General features: G+C 41.1%; 1 long non-coding RNA gene across 1 annotated transcript; it reads left to right on the top strand.

Moving 5' to 3' along the window:
- Positions 1 to 7,505: 7,505 nt before the first annotated feature.
- On the top strand, positions 7,506 to 19,344 carry LOC124273333. The gene is made up of 3 exons (XR_006897615.1): positions 7,506 to 7,515; positions 11,526 to 11,536; positions 18,874 to 19,344. It is a non-coding gene; the product is annotated as an uncharacterized LOC124273333 (long non-coding RNA).
- Positions 19,345 to 21,751: the final 2,407 nt, after the last annotated feature.

Below are 21,751 nucleotides of genomic sequence, written 5' to 3'. Positions count from 1 at the left end.
TTATGTTGATATTGAATGTTGTACTTTAAAATTATAAGATATATATTTGCCTAGAGTCCTATGCCAGAAGGCGGTGGCTCATGGGCCAATCTGGTGATAATGACCTCCAAATGATGTATGTCTCTAATTTCTTGTCTTGGGCCGAACCAGTCGGGCATGAAATTGGTAGACAAATGCAGCTATTTGTGTTGTTTTCCCTGAAGTATAACACCCTTGTATCCCCGGTGTCGGCATCTTGGATACCCGTTGCTATCTGGCACTGTCCTTGTTGACACTCCGTGGCGGGTGGGGAGCAGAGGTGTTGAATTATTTCCTTTCATTATGGAGCTTACACATGCTGGTTCACTTCGAAACGAAATGAAAAGACGTTTAGAGGACTTCGAGCTCTCAAATGGAAAACATACTTCAAACAATGATTCCTGGCCACGATTTTTGGTGATTGAGGCTGTAGATTTCCTACCCATTAAATTAAACCCGTTTGCAATCTCAAAGGCTGTATCTGGTATTTGCGGTGAAGTTAACAACGTCACCCGTCTCCGTAGTGGTTCACTTCTTGTGGAGTGTGCACGGAGACAGCAATCTCTCAATTTGCTATCGATCAAAACATGTGCAGGTATTGAGGTTGCTGTGTCTGTGCACAGGACACTAAACGCTTGTCGAGGCATTGTTCGTGACAGGGGTCGTTGCCTGTCCGACATGCCTGAGGAAGAAATCGGTACGGAGCTAAAGGAACAGACGGTAACCGCAATTAAGCCTTTTACTATCAAGAAAGATGGCGCAACCATAAATACAAACACATATTTAATGTCGTTTGCGCGTTCATCTCTACCAGAGTCTATCAAAGCAGGCTATTTTAATATCGGAGTGGAGGTGTATGTCCCCTCTCCGCTCCGGTGTTATAAATGTCAAAAATGCGGACATGGTTCAAACTCTTGTCGAAACGCTGTCATCTGTCATCGTTGTGGTGACAGCCACGAGGGCACTGACTGCCAAAAAGATATTAGATGCTGCAATTGTGATGGTAAGCATGTTGCATCATCCAAGTCTTGCCCAGTGTGGCAAACGGAAGCTAAACTAATAAAGCTAAAGTGTCAAAACAATATATCCTACCTTGAGGCCAAAAAACTATTCAAAACTCAAACAGCACCTCCAGCAACTATCACCTATGCTGCTGCAGTCTCTCGATCTGTGGCAACATCAACTATATCGTGTCAGACTGACTTGACATGGGTCAAGTCAGAGAAGCCTGTTGTTTCAGAATCATTCAAACCTTCTCAGGCTACTCAGTCAACGTCTGCATCGCAGACAGACAACCAGTCTACGGCACAATCAAGAACGTCAGTCAAACAACCAGCAATGGACTGACAAAAAAGAGAGGAAAGAAAATATCAAACAGACCAGACACAATTACCGTCCCTTCATCAGTCCCTACCGTGCAAAACAGGAGGAGGAACAGCTCCCCCTCACCTTCACGAGAGAGATCGCCAATTGAGCCACCAGGACTCAGTTGGCCAATATATTTCAATGGAATTGCAGAGGGCTGAAGAATAACTTCAATGAGATACAATTATTAATACAGGATTTTAAGCCTTCAGCATTATGCGCTCAGGAGACATATACAAAAAATACAGACTCATTCAATTTACGACAATACAGTGATTATCACTCCTTTTCTCCGCCAGGAGATAAAGCAACTGGAGGTGCTTCTATTTTGGTACGGCAGGGCATCATACATAGCCCTGTCCCATTTAATACCAATCTCCAAACTGTAGCTGTTCGTCTAACTCTACGCATTGCGTTGACGTTGTGCAGTTTACATGTCCCTCCATCTTCAGATATCCTACTGTTAGATCTGCAAATTCTGTATGATCAGCTCCCAGAGCCATGTCTTATCATGGGCTATCTGAACGGACACAACCCGCTTTGGGGTAGTGTCCATACTAATACTAAAGGTAAAATTTTTGAGGAATTCATTTCCGATAATAATTTATGTATTTTCAATGATGATTCAGCCACTCATCTTCATCCAGCTACGGGAACATATTCTTCCCTGGATCTGTCTCTCGCTGACTCAAACTTGTATAATGAATTTGAATGGATGGTCCATGATGACCTTTGTGGGAGTGACCACTTCCCTACCATTCTCAAAACAATCAACCCTGGTGATGATCCACCTTTGTCAAGGAGAAATTTCGCCAGGGCTGATTGGTCATAAAATGAGACTCTGTGTGTTGAACACTTGAAGCATGATCTTTTTAGGAACAGTGAAGATCCTATACAGTCTTTTTCGGATATACTAAATCACATTGCTGACAAAACAATTCCTAAGTCCTCTGCAATTCCACATATTCGTAAACCATGGTTTAATAATGAATGCAAACAGACCAGAAAATGTAGGAAGAAGGCCGAACAATATTTTCGCAAACACCCTACTGTCCATAATCTAGACAAAGTCAAAATTACTAGTGCTAAGGCTAGACGTTCTTTTAAACAAAATAAGCGGCAGTCTTGGCGAAATTATGTTTCTAAAATAAATTCACGTACACCTATGTCAAAGGTGTGGAATATGATCCAAAGAATAAAGGGCAAAGGTTCCAAACTGTTCATCATTTGAAGGACGGTGATAATCTTAAAACTGACATTGCAAATAAACTTGGTGAAACCCTTGCCATGCATTCATCTTCATCTAATTATGTCCCTGAGTTTCAAAAGTATCAGAAACAACAGGAGAAGAAAATAATAAATTTTAACTCAGACAATGGTGAAGATTATACGAACTATTTTCGTTACATGAGCTCCATACCGCCCTTGAGCAAGCTCATGATACAGCAACAGGAGCTGATAATATACACTATCAGCTCTTGAAGCATTTGCAGGAATCATCTTTAGAAATCCTTTTAGAAATCTTTGATCAAATATGGACTTCAGGGAATTTCCCAACTTCGTGGCGTAATGCCATTGTAGTCCCTATTCCAAAACCTGGCCGGGATCATACTGATCCGTCTATTTACAGACCAATCTCTTTAACGAGGTGTGTCTGTAAAACCATGGAACGAATGGTAAACAATAGATTAGCATGGTATCTTGAAACCAATAACCTCATAACCAATATTCAATGTGGTTTCAGGAAAAATCGTAGTACCATTGATCATTTGCTACGACTAGAATCCTTTGTTAAAAATGCAATAGTAAATAAACAACATGCCGTATCGATATTCTTTGATCTCGAGAAAGCGTACGATACAACCTGGAAGCTGGCATTTTAAAGGATTTACATGATTTTGGTTTGAGGGGTCGTTTACCTCTTTTTATTTCACCGTTTTTATCAGACAGACAATTTCAAGTTCGAGTGGGTTCAACCCTGTCTGACCATTATAATCAGGATCAGGGTGTCCCACAAGGCAGTAATTTGTCTGTCACATTGTTTTTTAGCATTAAGGTCAATTGTTTATCCAAGGTTTTAAACGATTCAATCGATGGATCACTCTTTGTGGATGATTTTAATGTTTCTTGTCGTGGTTAAAATATGCATACTATTGAACGGCAATTGCAGTTATGTTTAAATAAAATAAATAAATGGTGTCTTGAAAACGGCTTTAAATTTTCTAAATCAAAAACTAATTGTCTACACTTTTGTAGAAAATATAAGCCGCATAAGGACCTAGAACTATCTTTAAATGGCACTCCCATCAAAGTTGTAAAGGAGGCCAAATTCTTGGGTCTAATTTTTGATTCTCATTTATCCTTCTTGCCACACATTAAAGCTTAAAGCTAAATGCCTGAAGGCACTCGATTTGTTAAAGGTTGTTTCCAATTCTAAGTGGGGAGGGGATCAAACTACCCTCCTTCACTTATACAGATCATTGGTTCGATCTAAACTTGATTATGGCTCCATCGTATATGGTGGAGCCTGCAAAGGCAACTTAAAACTACTTGATTCTGTCCACCACCAAGGTCTGAGACTTTGTCTTGGGTCATTCAGAACATCTCCTGTTGACAGTCTCTATGTTGAGGCAGATGAGCCTTCTCTTACCCAACGCCGTATTAAATTATCTTTACAATATATTACAAAACTATATTCTAACGAGTTTAACCCTGCTTTTAATTGTGTCTTTAATCCTTTCTATGAGGATTTTCACAACAAAAAGTCTTCTCTTGTTCCTCCTCATGGGCTAAGAATTCAACCATTCATTTCTGCTGCCGGCATTGAGCTGGATAATAAAGCTCCTTCTCGTCTTCTTTCTTCTCCTCCTTGGCAATTAGTGAGCCCAGCAGTTGACATCACCTTGACAAAGTTTAAGAAAGCAGAAACTAATGAATTACAATATAAACAAGAATATCATCAATTAAAAATAAATATAATGCATACAAATCCTTATTTACAGATGGATCCAAGAATGGTGGCGCGATTGGATCCCGAACAATATCTTCTCGACTACCGAATAACAGCTCTATTTTCACAGCAGAAGCTAACGCCATATTAACAGCTCTTAAATATATTAATAAACACCGTAAATACAAACAACACATAATCTTTTCCGATTCTCTTTCGTGTCTTCAGGCTATTACAAATCTTTCTTGTAAACATCCACTTTTATTAGAAATTATTGAATTGTATAATGAGCTTGCTACTGGCCAATGCGACATCGTCTGGGAACACAATGTCTGATCTTGCTGCAAAGGCAGCACTCAATAAATATATGACACCACTTCTTATTCCATACTCTGATTACAGAACTAGCATTAGAACCTACATCCGTGATCTGATGCAAAAGAAGTGGGACACTCAAGTAGGTATCAATAAATTACATGAAATAAAACCCTATATTGGTTACACCTACTTGGGTTGTCAGTCCAGATTTGAAGAGGTCATCATACGACGATGTCGTATTGGCCACACAAGATATACTCATGCATATCTATTGAAAGGTGAGGATCCTCCGTTTTGCAACCCTTGTGATGAACGAATCACAGTCAAGCATGTCCTGCTTGACTGTATTGATTTTTCCATTACAAGGGATAAGTATTTCAATGTCAACACAGTTAAGGATCTTTTTAATGTTAATTATCATTTTATCATTGATTTTTTAAAGGAAATAGAATTACTAGATAAATTTTGATAAATGATCTGTAAAAAGATAAATATTTTATTATTGGTAGTTTAGATTAATAACTGCGATTATTGGTGGGTGTACCCTCAAAGGGGGTTGAAGTAATGTAATTTTTAGAGTAAAATTGATATTTTATACTTATCCTGACTCATGCTCTTTTGCTTGTCTTCTTCTTCTTGCGAACATAGTGGAACACTTGTATCTCCTTAATTGAAGCTCCCTTCAATGTAAAATCACTAATTGGTACTCACCAAGAGTTGCCTCCCTTGCCCTTTTGGCGGGAACAGGTGTCGCCACCCTCTGGCCTCATGCTTCACTCTCTCCTGATTTTGCGAGCCCAACACTTGAATTTACAGGGAAATCCAAAGCGTTATGTGGGGAGGATGGGAGGGCTAACCTCATGAGTCAGGATAAGTATAAAATATCAATTTTACTCTAAAAATTACATATTTTTCCTTATCCTGACTCATGCTCTTTTGCTTGTAGAATCCTATGGAAGCGGAGGTGGGCAAAACAGAATACTTTGGATTTATAGAATTAGTGATTTATATAGATATAACTGTAATAACCCCTTACGGGAACTTCATAAAGGCATAGACTTAGGATATTTCCTCTATTATAAGCCATACGTTATATTTGCCATACTGGGGTATTTACAATAATAATATACTGTGATATTATGAAATAACAATATCAAAGCGACTCTGATAGAGAAGCTATACAACTGAACATAATCATCAGTAAAAGCTTAAGGGTGAGTAGAGCTAAGCTAAGTATATACATAGTGCTAGAACTCCGTAGAGTTATAAGCTAGATAATGCATGTATTAATTATGCATATTAATCTCGTAAGACTACGTGTTAACGTTTACGAGGGACTGTCAACTGCTGTGCGAGGACCAAGGGACCGAAATGGTGAATACCTGAGACGTCCTCGGTGATGATATCTCTCAGATAGTGATTAGCAAACACCCTGTTAGATTTCCAAAAGCATCCTTCCATAATTGTATTCAATGAACAGTTACCGTGTAGGGCGAGAGTGGAAGCCAATGCCCTGATCTCATGGGGATTTGATGCTGTTGGAGGGTCCAGTCCTGCTGCCTTGTAGGCGCGAAGTATGACAGTTCTTATCCATATAGATATGGTGGTACGAGAGACTTCTGTCTGAGTTGTTGCCGACAAGGGAATGAATAATCGTTTGAGAAATCTTCGCCTTGTTTTGGAACGTCGTAAATAGATTTTGAGAGCTCTGACTGGGCATAGAGATAAGTCCAGTGTATCTTGAGATCCGAGAATCGAGGATAGTGCAGGGATATGGAATAACCTGTCTGGTTGACCTGGTAGTTGATTTTTGGCGATGAAATCCCATCTTAGTCCCAGGTGTGCTGTGTTTTGATTGTCATCAAACTGTATCCTCTCATAATCTAGTGCGTGAATTTCCGACATCCTGGCTGCTGTGGCTAGAGATAACAGGAAAAGCGTTTTCTGTGAGAGAAATTCAAAGTTTGTCGATTCCAACGGTTCATAAGCCTCACTTGTGAGGTGTTGTAACACTATATTCAGATCCCAAGCTGGGGCGTGGAACTTCCGCTTTTGGTCCTCCAATCGGAAAGCACGTAGTAAGGCCAGTAACTCTGGTGTTTTAGTCAATTTTACACCCGTTCTCATAGTAATCACAGAACTAAGCGCGGCAAGATATGTTGACAATGTCGAGCCTTTTAAATGTTTGTTTTGCCGTAAATAACACAAATAATCTGCCACTTGTGGATGAGTAGCATCTCTCGCTGTAAATCCCTTATTTGCTGCGTAATTTTCAAAACTGTGCCACTTGTCGTCGTACAAGTTACGTGTAGAATTGCGTAAGGCAAGCGTGACCGCTTTTGCCGCCCTGGTAGAATATCCTCTCTTGTTTAAACACATTTTAATACAGTCCATACGTGAAGTTGGAATACTTCTGGGCTTCTGTGCACCTGTCTGGTGTGTGGATGTATTAATAGATTTGAGCGCTTGGGTAGCTCTAGTGTTGGTTGACCGATTTCTTGAATTAGAATGGGAAACCACGTTCTGGCCGGCCAGTAGGGCGCGACCAAAGTGAGTTGGAGGCTCTGTGTTTGTCTGATTTTCTGTAACACTTGAGGTATTATTGCTGGCGGCGGAAACGCGTACGCATTGAGGCCTTCCCAAGATATGCTTAGAGCGTCCGTTGCCCATGCTTGTGGGTCTGGGACTGGTGACACGAATGTCGGTAGCTGATTGTTGAAGCGTGTGGCGAATAGATCTACTAGCGGCGCTCCTATTTGCTTGATTATCTGTGCAAATATTTCTGTATTGAGCATCCATTCTGTCGGTGACGGTTGATGTGGCCGAGAGAGTGCGTCTGCTAGTACATTCTTGGCTCCGGGAATGTGACATGCTCTGACATGTAGGTTTAGATCGTGGATTAGATCGAACAGTTGAAAGCTTAAAGTCAATAGGTTCAGTGATCTCGTTGAGCCTTGTTTGTTCACATAGAACGCCACTGTCGAGTTGTCGGTATGAATCATTAAGTGCGCATTCTGTAGAATGGTGCTCCAATGAAGTATGGCGTTGATTACAGCTTTCATCTCTAACATGTTTATATGGAGCTTGCTTTCTTGCTGATTCCATAACCCTGATGCCGTCCGGTTGGCAAGATGAGCTCCCCAACCTTGGAGCGACGCGTCTACATATAGATAGGTTTTGAATTCCTGCTCTTCTAAACAAATACCTTCGCAGACATTCGACCTCCTGGTCCACCATAGTAGATGGGGTCTGAGATGTTTCGGTAGACTGAATGGTTGTAGGTCGTCGAGATGTGCATTGATGAAGACCTGTAATGGGCGTAACTGTAATCTGCCTCTGACTGTCATGTCTTGGGCTGATGTGAGGAGACCCAACAAGCTCTGCCATTGTCGTAGTGGTAACGGAGAGAGTAGAGCTGGCGGAATGGTCTGTTGGATCTTGAGCCAACGGTCTTCTGGTACGACGATACGGTTGAGATTCGTGATAAATCGAATGCCTAGAAACTGCAGATCTTGCGATGGTACTAGGTCCGACTTGAGTAAGTTTACTAACCATCCTAGCTGTGTTAGTAGCTTTATGATGTAGTTTAACTGTAGTTTGAGACGCTGTGGATCTTGATCTACTTGTATCCCGTCGTCGAGGTAGAACGCACTGCGTAGCCCTAGACGATGTAGATAGGTGACAATAGGTTTCGTTATCCTCGTGAATAGCCAGGGGGCTGATGATATTCCGAATGGGAGTACTTTCCATTGGTAATGTAGCCCGTCTAGTGTAAATCTTAGATATTTCCTGGATTCGGGATGTATCGGGATGTGTAGATATGCGTCTTGCAGATCTATACTGGCCATGTAATCCATGGGGCGAATCAACTGCCCTAACTGAGGTAGGTGTATCATGCGAAACTTTGGTGGTTTGCATAGATAATTCCTGTTGAAAAAGCTCATTTTGTAAATGAGTCTGTATTTCTCCTTGGAGTTTTTCTTGGGTACTAGGAAAACTGGGGAGTAGAAGCCTGGTTCGATGTTTACTTGATCTAGTACTTCTATGGCCTGCTTGGTTATGAGTGATGTAACAGCCTCTCTTAACTTTGGTAGTTGTTGTGCCTGTAAGTCGAACTTGTGAGGGTTGACTGTCAGCGGAGGCGTGGCCTGTAGTGGGATACGAAATCCGTGTTGAAGAATGTTGGAGACATAAGGGTCTTGTAACATTCCCCAGTTCTCCCAGTGTAGTTGGGGGCGTCCACCCACTTGTGACGGTTGTACTGGAACGGCTGGGGATGGAAGACTCCAGTTGTTCCGAACCTGTCTTTCAGCGTTTATAGTTGCGGGAACCTCTGGGTGTCCTGCCTCTTCCTGACCCTCCTCTATAGTTGCCATATGGGCGTCCTCTATAGACGAAAATAATCTTTTCCCCTGGCGCTGGCTATCTTCCTATCCCGTGCTTTCTGTAGTCCCGAGAACTTAGATCTCCCTGAGTATCTTTGTGAAGTCTGCCTGATGACGCTGGCTAGCGTGTCCATCGACTTGATCATAAGGACTTCTCTGGAGTCCTTAGTGACTTCCTTGGAGACTTTGTCTATTCCTCCGTCAAAGATGGATGGGGAAGACCACGGGGCTGTATAGAGTGGAGCTGTAAAGTTCTCACCCCAGCTGCAGGAAGCGAGGAGGCCTTGACGACGAGCTAAGGTCAGCGCTGCTGAGACAGATGTGAGATGATCTGTAAGGAACTGCTGGTCCTTCTTTTGCATCAGTAGGGCCGAGTAGATCATCCTATCATCTTCAGAGGTCGTATTACGAAATCTGGTGATAAGTGTCTCATTGATCGTTCTAGATCTATTTAGGCCAAAAAACATGCGTCTCGTCATGGTTTCTATCTGCACCAGCTTGCGATCGTCAATCTTGTAGTTCTTGTTCTTAACATCGCTGATCAGCTTGTAGTTGTCATCGATGTCTTGTGCCTTCAGGAAGGGGTCTATGTTGTGCGTGGAGAACTTCTTAGTGTGAAAGTTCGGCAGATGTGGTGTCTGCACTTTCGTGGCTTTATGGAAGGCTGTATCTAGATTCTGTGGCACCGCAGCAATCGGGTCGATCGGAGGTAGGGGGACGACCTCTGCATCGTCTTCCTTCATCAGGTATGTCTGCGCTGAGTTGCCACTCTTGGACAGTGAAGATAAATCTAGGTTGTTTACCATCCAATATCTTATCTCAGCGTCTGAGAAGATGATGCCTCCATCATCTTCTGTACCAGCATCGGTGATAAGAGGTTCATGCTCTTCTGATGGTGAACTGTAGGCTGCTATCTCTATGTCGGGTAACGCTTGGGGAGACCTGACTGTAGACTTGTGTGCCGACTTGTGTGGTGACCTGCGAGGTGATGTACATGGAGATCGGCGTGGTGATAGGCGTGGAGATCGTCTAGGTGATCTGCGTCTATGGGATGACCTTCTCGGAGATCTGCGAGGAGAATGTTGATAGCTTCGCGAAGCTCTTGAGTAGTCCCTCGACGTCCTTCTGGACGATGACGATCTGTGTGACGGCCTTCGTGCAGCTTCCTCTGCGTCCGGACCTGGGGAGCAGCGCCTTGACCTCCGTGACGGCTTCCGTGATGTCTGGTGGTCTGAGTCCGCATCTGAGGATGAGGCTGAGGACGGTGACGATCTCTCCCGTCTTCGCGAAGGCCTTAGCGAAGACTGTACATCTGGGTCCTTCGTCGAGGTGGTCTGTGACTTCCTTCTCGAAGGCTGCTTCGTCGTGGCTGCTACGCTGACTGGGGGTGCCTCTGGGGTGTCGTCTGCGTTGCTCAGGCCCTGGGCTGGCTGCTTCTCCCGTCTGTAGTGGCCCTCCATCATGGTCATGATCTGCCGCAACAGCTCGTCTGGGATGGTCTGCGACGAAGTGGTCGGTGCCCTCTCTGCGATGACAGCTGCTGAGCCCTCAGGGAAGTCGTCTGACATCAGTGTAGAGACATAAGGCTGCATGGCGATCTCTGCTGATGTCACTGTAGCTGTCACCGGTCGCTTCTTGTGGCGTACGTCAGGGATGATGATCAGCTGATCATCGTAGAGGCCCAGTTCGGCGGCTGGAACGATCTCGGCTGAGAAAGTTCTTGACGACTTCGTAGACTTCCCCTTGGAGGTCGACGCTGCCCTGGCGGTCCGAAGTCTGCGTTGAGAAGACGTCGAGGCCCTCTTGGACTTTAGCTGCGATGACGGGACCTCTGGGGAGGCAGGACGCTTCTTAGAGGTGGCGGACTGCATCCCACGCCCATCTTCCGACGGAGTCTCTAGCGGAACACCAGACGGGAGGGGGTCGATCGACAGCAGCTGACTGGATGGGGAATCCGATGTATCGGCCATGTCTAACCCTTGTTTGCGTGACCTATCTGCAGTACGTCTCACGACGCAAAGATATTTATGAAAAGCAGAATTAGATAGATTAATGCAGTAACTGCAACGTGAATCAAACGCACAAGGCGTAGCACAACTAGGGCATAATACATGCGGGTCAGCAACAGAAAAACGTAAACTGCAAATAGTACAGATTTTCATCAACGTAATACTAGCTGAACAATCACGAACTCACGTGAATAAACAGTAGAAATACGATTAATAATCAATGCAAATTAATGAAGGATACTAGCTATACCTCTATAGTAACCTATAAGAGGTAATAAACTAAGAAAAACCAAAGGATATAGTGTGTAAGGAGACACAGGCGCTCTCACATCCTGCTCACTGGGCGAAGAAGGAGAGAGTGAAGCATGAGGCCAGAGGGTGGCGACCCCTGTTCCCGCCAAAAGGGCAAGGGAGGCAACTCTTGGTGAGTACCAATTAGTGATTTTACATTGAAGGGAGCTTCAATTAAGGAGATACAAGTGTTCCACTATGTTCGCAAGAAGAAGAAGACAAGCAAAAGAGCATGAGTCAGGATGAGGAAAAATTTGTAAAATTATTGTCCTCCTCCCAAAGCATTCAATGTAAATTTACATCTACTATTATTTTTAATCGTAGAATATATGTTCTTTTAATTTGTGCCTTGAATATCCAAAATTGCTAATAGCTGAAGGGATGGTGTAAATCCAGCTAGGGTCCATGCAGGAAGCAAATTTACTGTAAGTCCCCATGGTCCCTAGTATGGTGATCTACCTTCAGTTGTTGGTAATATGTAGCCCGTGTTTATATTGTATTGTCATCTCTAGTTAAACTGTTTTAGATTTAATTACTAGTGTTAATTTCGTCTCTGTGATAATCTAGTTATTTTACTGTCCTTCGTAGACAGCTTTGTATAATTTACTATTACTTACTAAGTATACCAATTAATTGTTCTCATCACAATATGGCTGAAATATTGCCGATGTGACGATACATTTTAACTCAGACACTCACTCACTCACTAATGTTTTTCATCAAATCACCATTTCCGTGCGGTGTGGGTTTCCGTCTTGTGCCTATTGTTCAGACTGTTATCTGTTATTGTTACTGGCATAAAATCAGCTTCTTACCCAAAATGTGCTTCCTGCCGGACACAATCCCTTCATGTTATTGACGCAGAATCTTCGCTGACGCAGAGTTGCGGTCTTTTAGGTTGACTATCTTAGTTGCTAATAGATTTATAATGACCTCGAAACAAAAGCGAATTACTTGTAAACTGCAAGTCCAATGAGATTCCCAGGGGTAATAACGAAAACAGTGCAAGATTAACTTTGGATTTAACACAAGAACTATGACGATTTCTCATTGCAAGTTAAGCTGTTACACAGTGCGTTGTATCAGTACATGGCCTACTTGACAAGACCTATATATCTATTGGTTATAGGAATGACTATCCTAGTTACTAATAGATTTATATTGAATACAAAACAAAAGTGAATTACCTGTAATGAGATGAAATTTCCAAGGCTATGAAAACCAGCGACATTAATTAAGCTCTTAGGTACTAACAGATTCATATTGACCTCAAGAACAAAAGCGAATCACCTGTAAAGTTAAGCTGTTACATGGTGTGCTATCGGTACATGACTTGTTTGACCTATACATGTATTGGTTATAGGAAAGACAATGGAGCTGACATAATCTGAGGGAAATTGATTTAGAAACTACCTTCTAAAAAACGACATACTATTTACATTCAATTGCAGACGGGAGCGCATGAACAGCTTCGTGGGGATGTTTGACACCGGTAAATATCAACTTCTTCTGCGATTGGCGCAATCAATTTTATATACGACCATACACTTACATCGAGATCGGGCAAGGCTTAGCTGGGTAATGAGTGAAACTGACAGAGAATTAAGCGATGATACATAGTCAACCTAAAGGGCAAAGCACAACATGGGGTTGTGAGGAACTGTGAAAACAATGACTTTCTAGTCAAATACGAATTGACCTCTTCTACAAGATAATCGGAAATTGATTGCTTCAATACATATTAAGTGTAACAGATCGCGATCCTTGCCCGTAATCACTATAATAGCAGACTCTGGGCTATCCTGGCTGCGAAGATATTGACACGGGTCTATTTAGTGTGACGTTCGTTCCTATCCATCAAATGTGATATAAAACACTGTCGTTGTAGCAGATACTCTGGTCGATGAAATCAAGTCTTTATAGACGGATGCTAAATTAGAGCTATTAAGAGATTTGAAGAAATCATATAGAGTTTGTGCATTCAATTAATGTTTAATTCTCTTACAGAGAATTTATTTTTCATTCGTTCAAAGCCATTCTTAATCACTCGTGCTGCAGCAGCAGTTGCTGAAAATGTGGATGTGACGTCATCTCGGTGGATGCCCATTTGATTTGTGATTTCGTTATCTCTTGTAGTGGTACTACACAAACGGGATGTCGACTTGGGCATTATATTGCTGCATTGGTAACTTATGGTAAAGAGAATGGATTGTTTATTAAATTAGATTACCCGGCGGACTAATTCCGTTATTCTTGTAGCCTCATTCGTTTGTTTGTACCAACACTTGTTTAGAAAATATACGTTTCGCTGAACACATATTTTACAACATGTGCGTTTGTGTCACATCGCATTGACTCCTGTTTCAGTAAATTAGGTGTATTCAATTACCTCACCCAGACCATTCTATTTGAATCTCTCTGGCATTGAAAAAGTGGCAGTATTTACATAATAAGCTGACAATGCACAGTTGTGTCAAACATTTTGTATATTATTTCGAGAGCTTGTATATTTTGATTTCAACATTACACTGTTAACCATTTGCTCCTTGTGTATCAGTGTTACCAATGCTCGGGACTGTGTAGCAGAAGGAGTGGAGGTGCGATGTTATACCAGTGTTACAGTGCAAACCATTTGAAAAAAATGTTTCTTAAAAACTTCATGCGCCCAAAATGCCTCATTGTTTAATACGCTTCCCAAATGCACTCAATTGATTAGAATGTTAAGATAATCCTGATGGCGATATGTGCCAACATGGAGATGGAGGTGATCTCAGAACCTTACTGATATATAGATATTGCATAATGCAGGTAATGCAGGGTGTTCATAGGTACATAACTCATATTTTAGGCAACCTGTCTGAACGTCAATTGAGCTGACGTTATTCACCGCTTGGACTTTCTTTGGCGTCAGTAAACCATATAGGTGAAAATACATATATAATGTGCCATCTGGCAATGTAACATTTTGTTAATTTGCTAATTGTTACAAACTGTAACAATACAATTATGGTAGACTGTAGTACAGATTACTCTTTTATAACTGGAATACAGCTTAAAGTAAGAATAGCATGTGCAAAATTGACAATCAAATGTTGCCGTTTCCTAGTTGTGGTTGGATGCAACTATCTAGACGTTCTATTGGAGATACATAAACATGTATTAGCACTGAACAAGTGCAGCAATAGTCATGAACTCCAAACATTAAAGCTTTTCATAATTCTGGATGCAAACTATCGAGACGTAATATTGAGATTTACATTAAAATATCTAGCACTGAACCATTGCAGCTACAGTCTAGAATTCTGTCGCGTCATGACTTCATAAATTGAAGGAGTTTCATCAAAGCTTCCCTTATAATTCTAGTCAGAACCTTTCACTGCATTCTGACTGGTGTGGATTTGTCTACTATATTGTGCATGGAAAGAGAGGTGCGGTGTTGTGGTTGATAACATGGAACGACATGTGTGCGTCCTGCAGCTATTTGCACAGATACAAGACGTAGCCGCCATAGTGGTAACTGCAAGTATGTCGTCACTCCAAGAGAAAATGTAAGAAACTATTTGAATGTGTATATGGATATCTGTGTCGAATCATTGTGGAGAGCACAAAGACGCCTATGCACTTGAATATGATGCGAAGGAGAAGCAACCAATGTGACCAGACAGTTTTTAAATGTGGGAGATGACTGTTTTTATGAACCTATACCATCTTTTTATCATAAACATTAAAGAGTGGAAATGTTAAAATCTAATAAAAAACCCTAGTTGTGCCATTTACTTATCTCATTGTCACCCAAAACCTTTTCCTCAAATCAAATTAAAGGCGTCATAATTGAAAACTTTCTCTTTCTTGGATCAACGGTTTCACACGTAAATACATTTCCATGAAAACTGAACTTGTTTTAGTACCACCAGCACGGCATCCTTGGGCATATCAAGAGCAATTGGGACAAATCAACACTTTTACATGAATCATGACTGGATATATTTTCCCAAACCATAGAACTCATGCATAGAATGGAATGACATTTCTAAAAGCATTGGGTTTGTGTAGCTTTCAAGCGTTATTGCACAGTGTGACTTGTAACTTCTGTTAATTTTTTTTGCACTTTTGGAATGCCACAATATTGCATTGTGAGAATCGACTCTTCACGTGGTCGTACCAAGTATGACTGAATCGACTCTTCATGCGGTCGTACCAAGTATGACTGAATCGACTCTTCACGTGGTTGTACCAAATCTGACTGTTTCTGTTGAACTACAGTTATCATATCGCTGTACTGAATTTCCATTAAGTTGGTGGAGAATACTGACCAGTCAGGTCCAGTAAGCTTTTGACATCAGATCTAAGCAGATGTATGCATGCTCGCTGTCGGGCAGGTAGGTTAGGCAGGCAGGTTGGTATGTATGATACCATATGTTTTAGAATGTGTCTCTCTCATTTTACTTCTTTCTCTCCTCGCTCACAGTCATTGATTTCCAAAGTGAACAGTAGAAATATATATTGTCGTCCACACAGAAGTGCAATCAATGCCGTGTCTGTTTCAAGATAAACATGAGGATATAAAATGTGTCATGGCAACGACGTTATGTTATAAATTGATGCTATTCTTGGACAAAATGTTTCTCTTAATGATTGATCTACTGAAAAGACCTTTCTTTATCTGCTCCTGTATTGTCATCAGGTATTAAAGCATCACGTACAACGTGACATACACATGGTTAGAGCTAAACATCGACATATACATTCGGTTACCAAACTTAAAATCAGCAACAATTCGATTACAATATATACTGGTAGGTGATCATAATGGGTGGTAACAATGATAACAGTTTGTACAAACATATTGTAGGTCGGGATGCTGTGCTCTGACATGGAGACCATTTGCTTCCACACAGGTTGTGTTGTGCGTATCAACTGACAACTGATGTACATTTGATGCACTTGGGGATTTTGTCTTGCATGTCAATACACTGTGTCTTTATACGATAGGAAAATACTTATATATAATTCTCTAATTTATTTAGATATGACACTTATGCTGGATTTTCAGTTACCCTATTTGGGATCTTTTGAACCAATTAGTATTCAAGAAAGGTACTTTAATCATAAACATGAGATATGTTTCAATAATGTTAATATATTAGCTGTCCTAGTTTATTCGAGAACATACGTGGTGGGCACCTAAGCATGTTAAACTGATATTTCCCGAGATTGACTTTACTTTGTTGACTGAAGGTCTGAATTTACGTTGATGTGCAATAATAATATGATGTGGACTTATTTTGGTTCATAAGAATAGAAGGTAGAAGAGAGACCTTACAAGGTAGAATGTGGGGGAGGTTCCATTCCAGATGTTGAATGATAAGAAGTTATCTATCTGTAGTGTAATTGTTTTCATTCTTCTTGCCATGCTGACATGGAAATCATATCAAGGCTGTCATCAGACATTTTAACCGGGCGAGACATTGGGTCAATACAGAATAATTTCAGGTGTATATAAAACCAAACAGAAGACGAAATAGTACCCAGTGCTAATTTCTAACACAAACTGTTAGTAATGACTTGTCACAGTCATATCCCCGTGCTTCAAGCAAACAAATATTAACCTAGTCGCCGATAAGGGTTCAACCTGTTCTGATGTCACCATTGAAAGTTAAATGTAGGCCCTGTGTAATGTCACAATGTGTCCAAGGATATTACTTACAAATACATGATGTCTGTAGTTTTACACAGCAGTGGATATAGTCGCCTCCTGGTGAATGGCGAGGAAATAATATTGGACACCATTGGCTAACTTGCCCGGACTAGCGTTTGTATAACTATCACAGAGGACGGAATCAGGAACAAATGTGAGAATTAGTTCGTCCTGACCTCTGACCTGCCTTTTGCGTCTGTCTGGCCTGCAATTAGCATCAGGCCTGTCATGGTGTCAACACAGAGTATCAGGACACATGTTTTGGTATATTTCTGTCGACTACCAACATGCCCTTCGCTTTTGGTTGTATCTACTGCACTGTGTTATTGTCGTATAAATGGAGTCAGACTCAGGCAGAAATATGGTGATTGGATTCATGAACAGTTTGTCTAATTTCTGTTTGTACAATGCACGTCAACACAATTTCAGGGATCTGTTATATGTAGTAATATTAGAAAATATTATAGGTTTGGAACGAGAGATAACCTTGGCAAAGACAATGAGGAAAATAAATTAAGACACATCGCAATACGTCCTGAAATCAAATCCATTATTTGAATATATTATTGATATATAATACACACCGAATGATCACCCTATCCGGATTTTAGGCGAATTCTAACCTGCATGTCACGGTCATCATTTGTTGTCCGAAACAATGTCGCGATGGGGTTGTTAATGTAAAGCATCGGTTTTATTTTTGTGAAATTTAGAGGTAACGAATATATAGAGGACAAACATATAGTCGATTCTGGAAATTTGATGACAACAGTCGACGAATATACGACAATGTCCCATGGTGACAACAACAGATGCTAAACAGGCGAGAGTCCATGAACACCAAATCATGTATCTGGGCAGTTGATACAGACAGTTCAAGATCGTGCCCGGGGACCCAAGGTGACCTGTGTTACAAGGTGGATGAAGTGATATCATCTCGTATTCTATGTTCGTGTAACGATTTTACATGCATGTAACGTTGTGTTTAATGCATTGACGACAGAGAGTATGCCCTACTGTTCTTGAACTGCTGTTGCCAGTACAACTGTCGTTGCAAGAAGGATCGCCAGGTTTGCAATTAAGCCAATCCGCCAGCTACTTTCCAACGTGACTTCTGGGGACAAAACCTCTTTGTCTATTCTGTGCGTTTCTCTGATCTAAGGTGGCATCCACTTCATCACTGCTTCATGAGCAGATGGTTGTGGGTAGAGTAGGTGTTCTTTCTCTAATACAGATGCCAATTGTACATGAAACTGATTGTGGCCCATCTGTTTCAGTGTCTGTTAAAAAGGAATTGTCGTATACATGTGTAACCCTGATAGTGACAAGTTTGACCGAAAGGAGTATCGTTCAAACTTGGCGGGGTAATACGTCGCAGGAAATAGACATTTCATTCGTGAATTAAATGCTTGTATTAAAGGATGACACTTTGATTCTGCTGGCATATCCTCTTGGACATGTGAAGGTCCCAGCCACAAGATATCAGACTAGTGATTCATGCACCATATTTTTGTAGTTACATTTGAAATGAAATGCCTTTTGCATTTGAAACTTCTTCTCTTTATTCAAACTCCCGAGCAAGAACGAGATGCATTCTCGTACCATTTTGTTTGGTCACGTTTTATGTTTTATAATAAGAATGTTATAAAATGAGCTGGCATCTTCGCAATTACAATTTTGTATCTTCACTCCCTCTTCCAGTCAGTTACAATCAATACTACAGCATTGAAAACAAAGGAAATTATTGGCCCAACATGCACACTGATAGGCAGTGTATCACAGACACACCTGACCCAGACACATTCACACAGAATCACTAATCACTAATTTCACAGACAGTCATTAAAGGCCGGGGTGCAAACCTCCAAATTCCCCACGGGTTCCCAAATAGTCACCCATTGGCTACTCCTCAGCAGTGTAGATGTTATCTGCCCATGAATGACAGGACTGTAACGGCTTTGGGTGCCTGGCAAGTGCCAGTGGGAGTCTGGGGATGTCAAAGGTTAAGCTTGGAATTTACTACTAGAACAAACATGTGCCTGATAGTAAATGTCCAACAACCCTTCCCTTCATTTCATGAAGACAAAAATGACAGACTCATTTGAGAAGCTTTAGGATAATTTACTTATTTATAAATTCAACGTTTTCTCAAAAGCTATTTCTATTACAAACAAATAATATTTACAACAAAATTCAATCATATTACTTCATTTATACTCTATGTGAACAATTTATGTCCTCATACTAATTTAATATTTACAATTTGTTTTGCTGTAATATAATTCTCTAAATTAAATACATAATATTTATAACATATTTTAATTATGGTATATTATATAATTACCTTCCTAAGAGAATAATACATTCCACTTGAAAACAGCATCTCGAATAGGAAACAGCACAGAATATAGCAACGATAACATAGACATAACGTTAATATAATATCAGTTCCAGGTATGTCCCATATATGGCTTATTTGCAGGATTGGGGAGCCATGTCCGAACTAACGTTATGACACAATCTGGCATTAAGTCACGCTGGTGTCTGGTTCCAGTCCACACCAGGTGATGTCGGTTGAAATGTCTCTGTAATGCTTGTCTCTTTCTTTCTTGATACCGAGCATCTCTCCATACACCTCGGTGAAGAAGCATGGTCCAAAATCGCTTATAGTGTCCCTTTCTAAGTTGCGAATTTCTCGTGTTCTCCTGAAGGATATCTTCCTCCCACCACATTTGCCTGTTCACTGGGTCTGTTATGCATGGTTTGCACAAACAGTGAGGACACTCATCTGTATCAGGTCTCTGTTGAATGACAAACTCGGGGTCACCATCAGGTTCATTCATACCTGGAAGTGTTGTCACTGTTGCCTCGGAATGGGGAACTTCTATTATATCCCAGTTATGATGATGAAACAGATTATATATAGTTTCTCTCTGGAGAGGAGTAACCATCAATGTGAGAGAGAGTCTGTCTTGTTCAACTTCCATGATCGCTGTTTCTCGAGGTTATACCATTTTTCACAGCTTTCTCAAGACTTTATCTATGAAGTAACACCGTAGAGATAATTAATAGTGACAGTAAAGATAAACAAGTTAGCAAATTAGAGGGCCAGCAGGAAATAATGAATTATCTGATGGCAAGATATAGCTTTAGGTCAAAATAATCTCCCGAGATATCTGTTCCATACATTTCGCCTGTAATTGTAGGAGACAGGTTTGTAGTTCCTCTTCCTGCGACATCTCTGTGCACCAGGATTCCTTGAATGCCACTCAGAAGTATAGCTTCTATTCACGTTTTCATTCCAGTGGCAAACAGCTAATTGAGATTTCATATTGTAAATCCTGCCAGAAAATGAGATTCGTTTGTCTTGAAAAATATTCATAACATTATTGAAACTTTCAACATAGAAAGTATCTTTAGCCAAACTGAAGTCGTCTGCATACTTGAAAATGGTGGAATTTGTGAAAACACCTTTCAACAATGACACAGCTTTCTCACTTGTGAGCACTATACGTGATGGTTCATAGTTTGGATCTTCCTTGCACCTGCAATCAGAATGATTGTTCTTATAATGTTCAATAACATTTATGAGTGAGGATCTCAGATTCTCGCTGTCACCGTTACAACTCCGAATGGCGTGATGGAAGTGTGTAGCAACAGGTTGCACTTTGTCTGACAGCTGTTCATGCCAGGTACTGCCATGCTTGTACTTTGGTCCCGTAGATACAACAGAAAGAGATTTGGCTACTGATTTTACGCCATGCCATATGTCATTTTGGTTGATTGTTCCACTGTCTCGAATGAGTTTATTTACAGACAGGTTTCTGTCATGGGTATGTACATTAACATGGACATTTCTCTCTTCGAGGTACTTGTATATCTCCACTGTTCCAACCCTTTCGTGCCGTTGTGAAACAGGATCATTCTGTTTGGTTATATGTTGGCATGTTAACACCTTATGTGTGTAGTCACCAATGGCCACCACACTACTATCCTTGGCATTTTTCCTCCAACCATGACGAGCGTCTGTCATGATGTTGATGCCGTCCAAATCTTCATAACCAGCAACTTCTTCTAACAATGAAGTTTCACACGAGTCAGTATATTCTGCCTGAACACAAGCCTTATAGGTGGTAAGTTGTTGTTCTCTATATTTCCGTGACAGATTACCTATCCCTGCAGCTGAACAGAACCTTTGGTACTGGACTGGTAACATACCACAGCTGTAAAAAGCATGTCCAACCTTCTCATTCACAAGAAATTTGTTGTCTGGTAGGTAGGGTGATGACGCCAGACGATACTGGTGTGACTTGCGGCAGCGAACCTTCATCTTCATTACATGGCCACCATAACTGACTTGTGTAACAGTCAATTTATTGGAACATTTTCGTCCATGCTTCTCTGCTACATCCAGACACATTTTCATGGATGATTCAGATATGATGAAAAATTTGTCATCAGAGTCACCTGGTCTGGCTGTCAGGTATGTAACTGGTGGATCTTCTGGGGCAGTCACACCATGGTGCTGGAGATAGTATGACAGCACCCGGTCCAGAACCTCAGCATTATTAGCAGGCTTGTTTGTTTCTGCTTTTAGGTGTACTTTCACTTGTTTCTGTTTTTGGAGAATACCTTGCTTGACTTCTTGGTCACCAGGTATTTCGATTGTGAAACGAGCACTTCGCTTACTTGGATCCATCTTGTCAGGAAATCAGTA

Source organism: Haliotis rubra, unplaced genomic scaffold (genome assembly GCF_003918875.1).
Source record: "Haliotis rubra isolate DU_JTF1 unplaced genomic scaffold, ASM391887v1 Scf18, whole genome shotgun sequence".
NCBI classification, from domain to species: Eukaryota; Metazoa; Mollusca; class Gastropoda; order Lepetellida; family Haliotidae; genus Haliotis; species Haliotis rubra.
The sequence above is the reverse complement of the archived record's forward strand: the minus strand, read 5'-3'. Positions and strand labels throughout refer to the sequence as shown.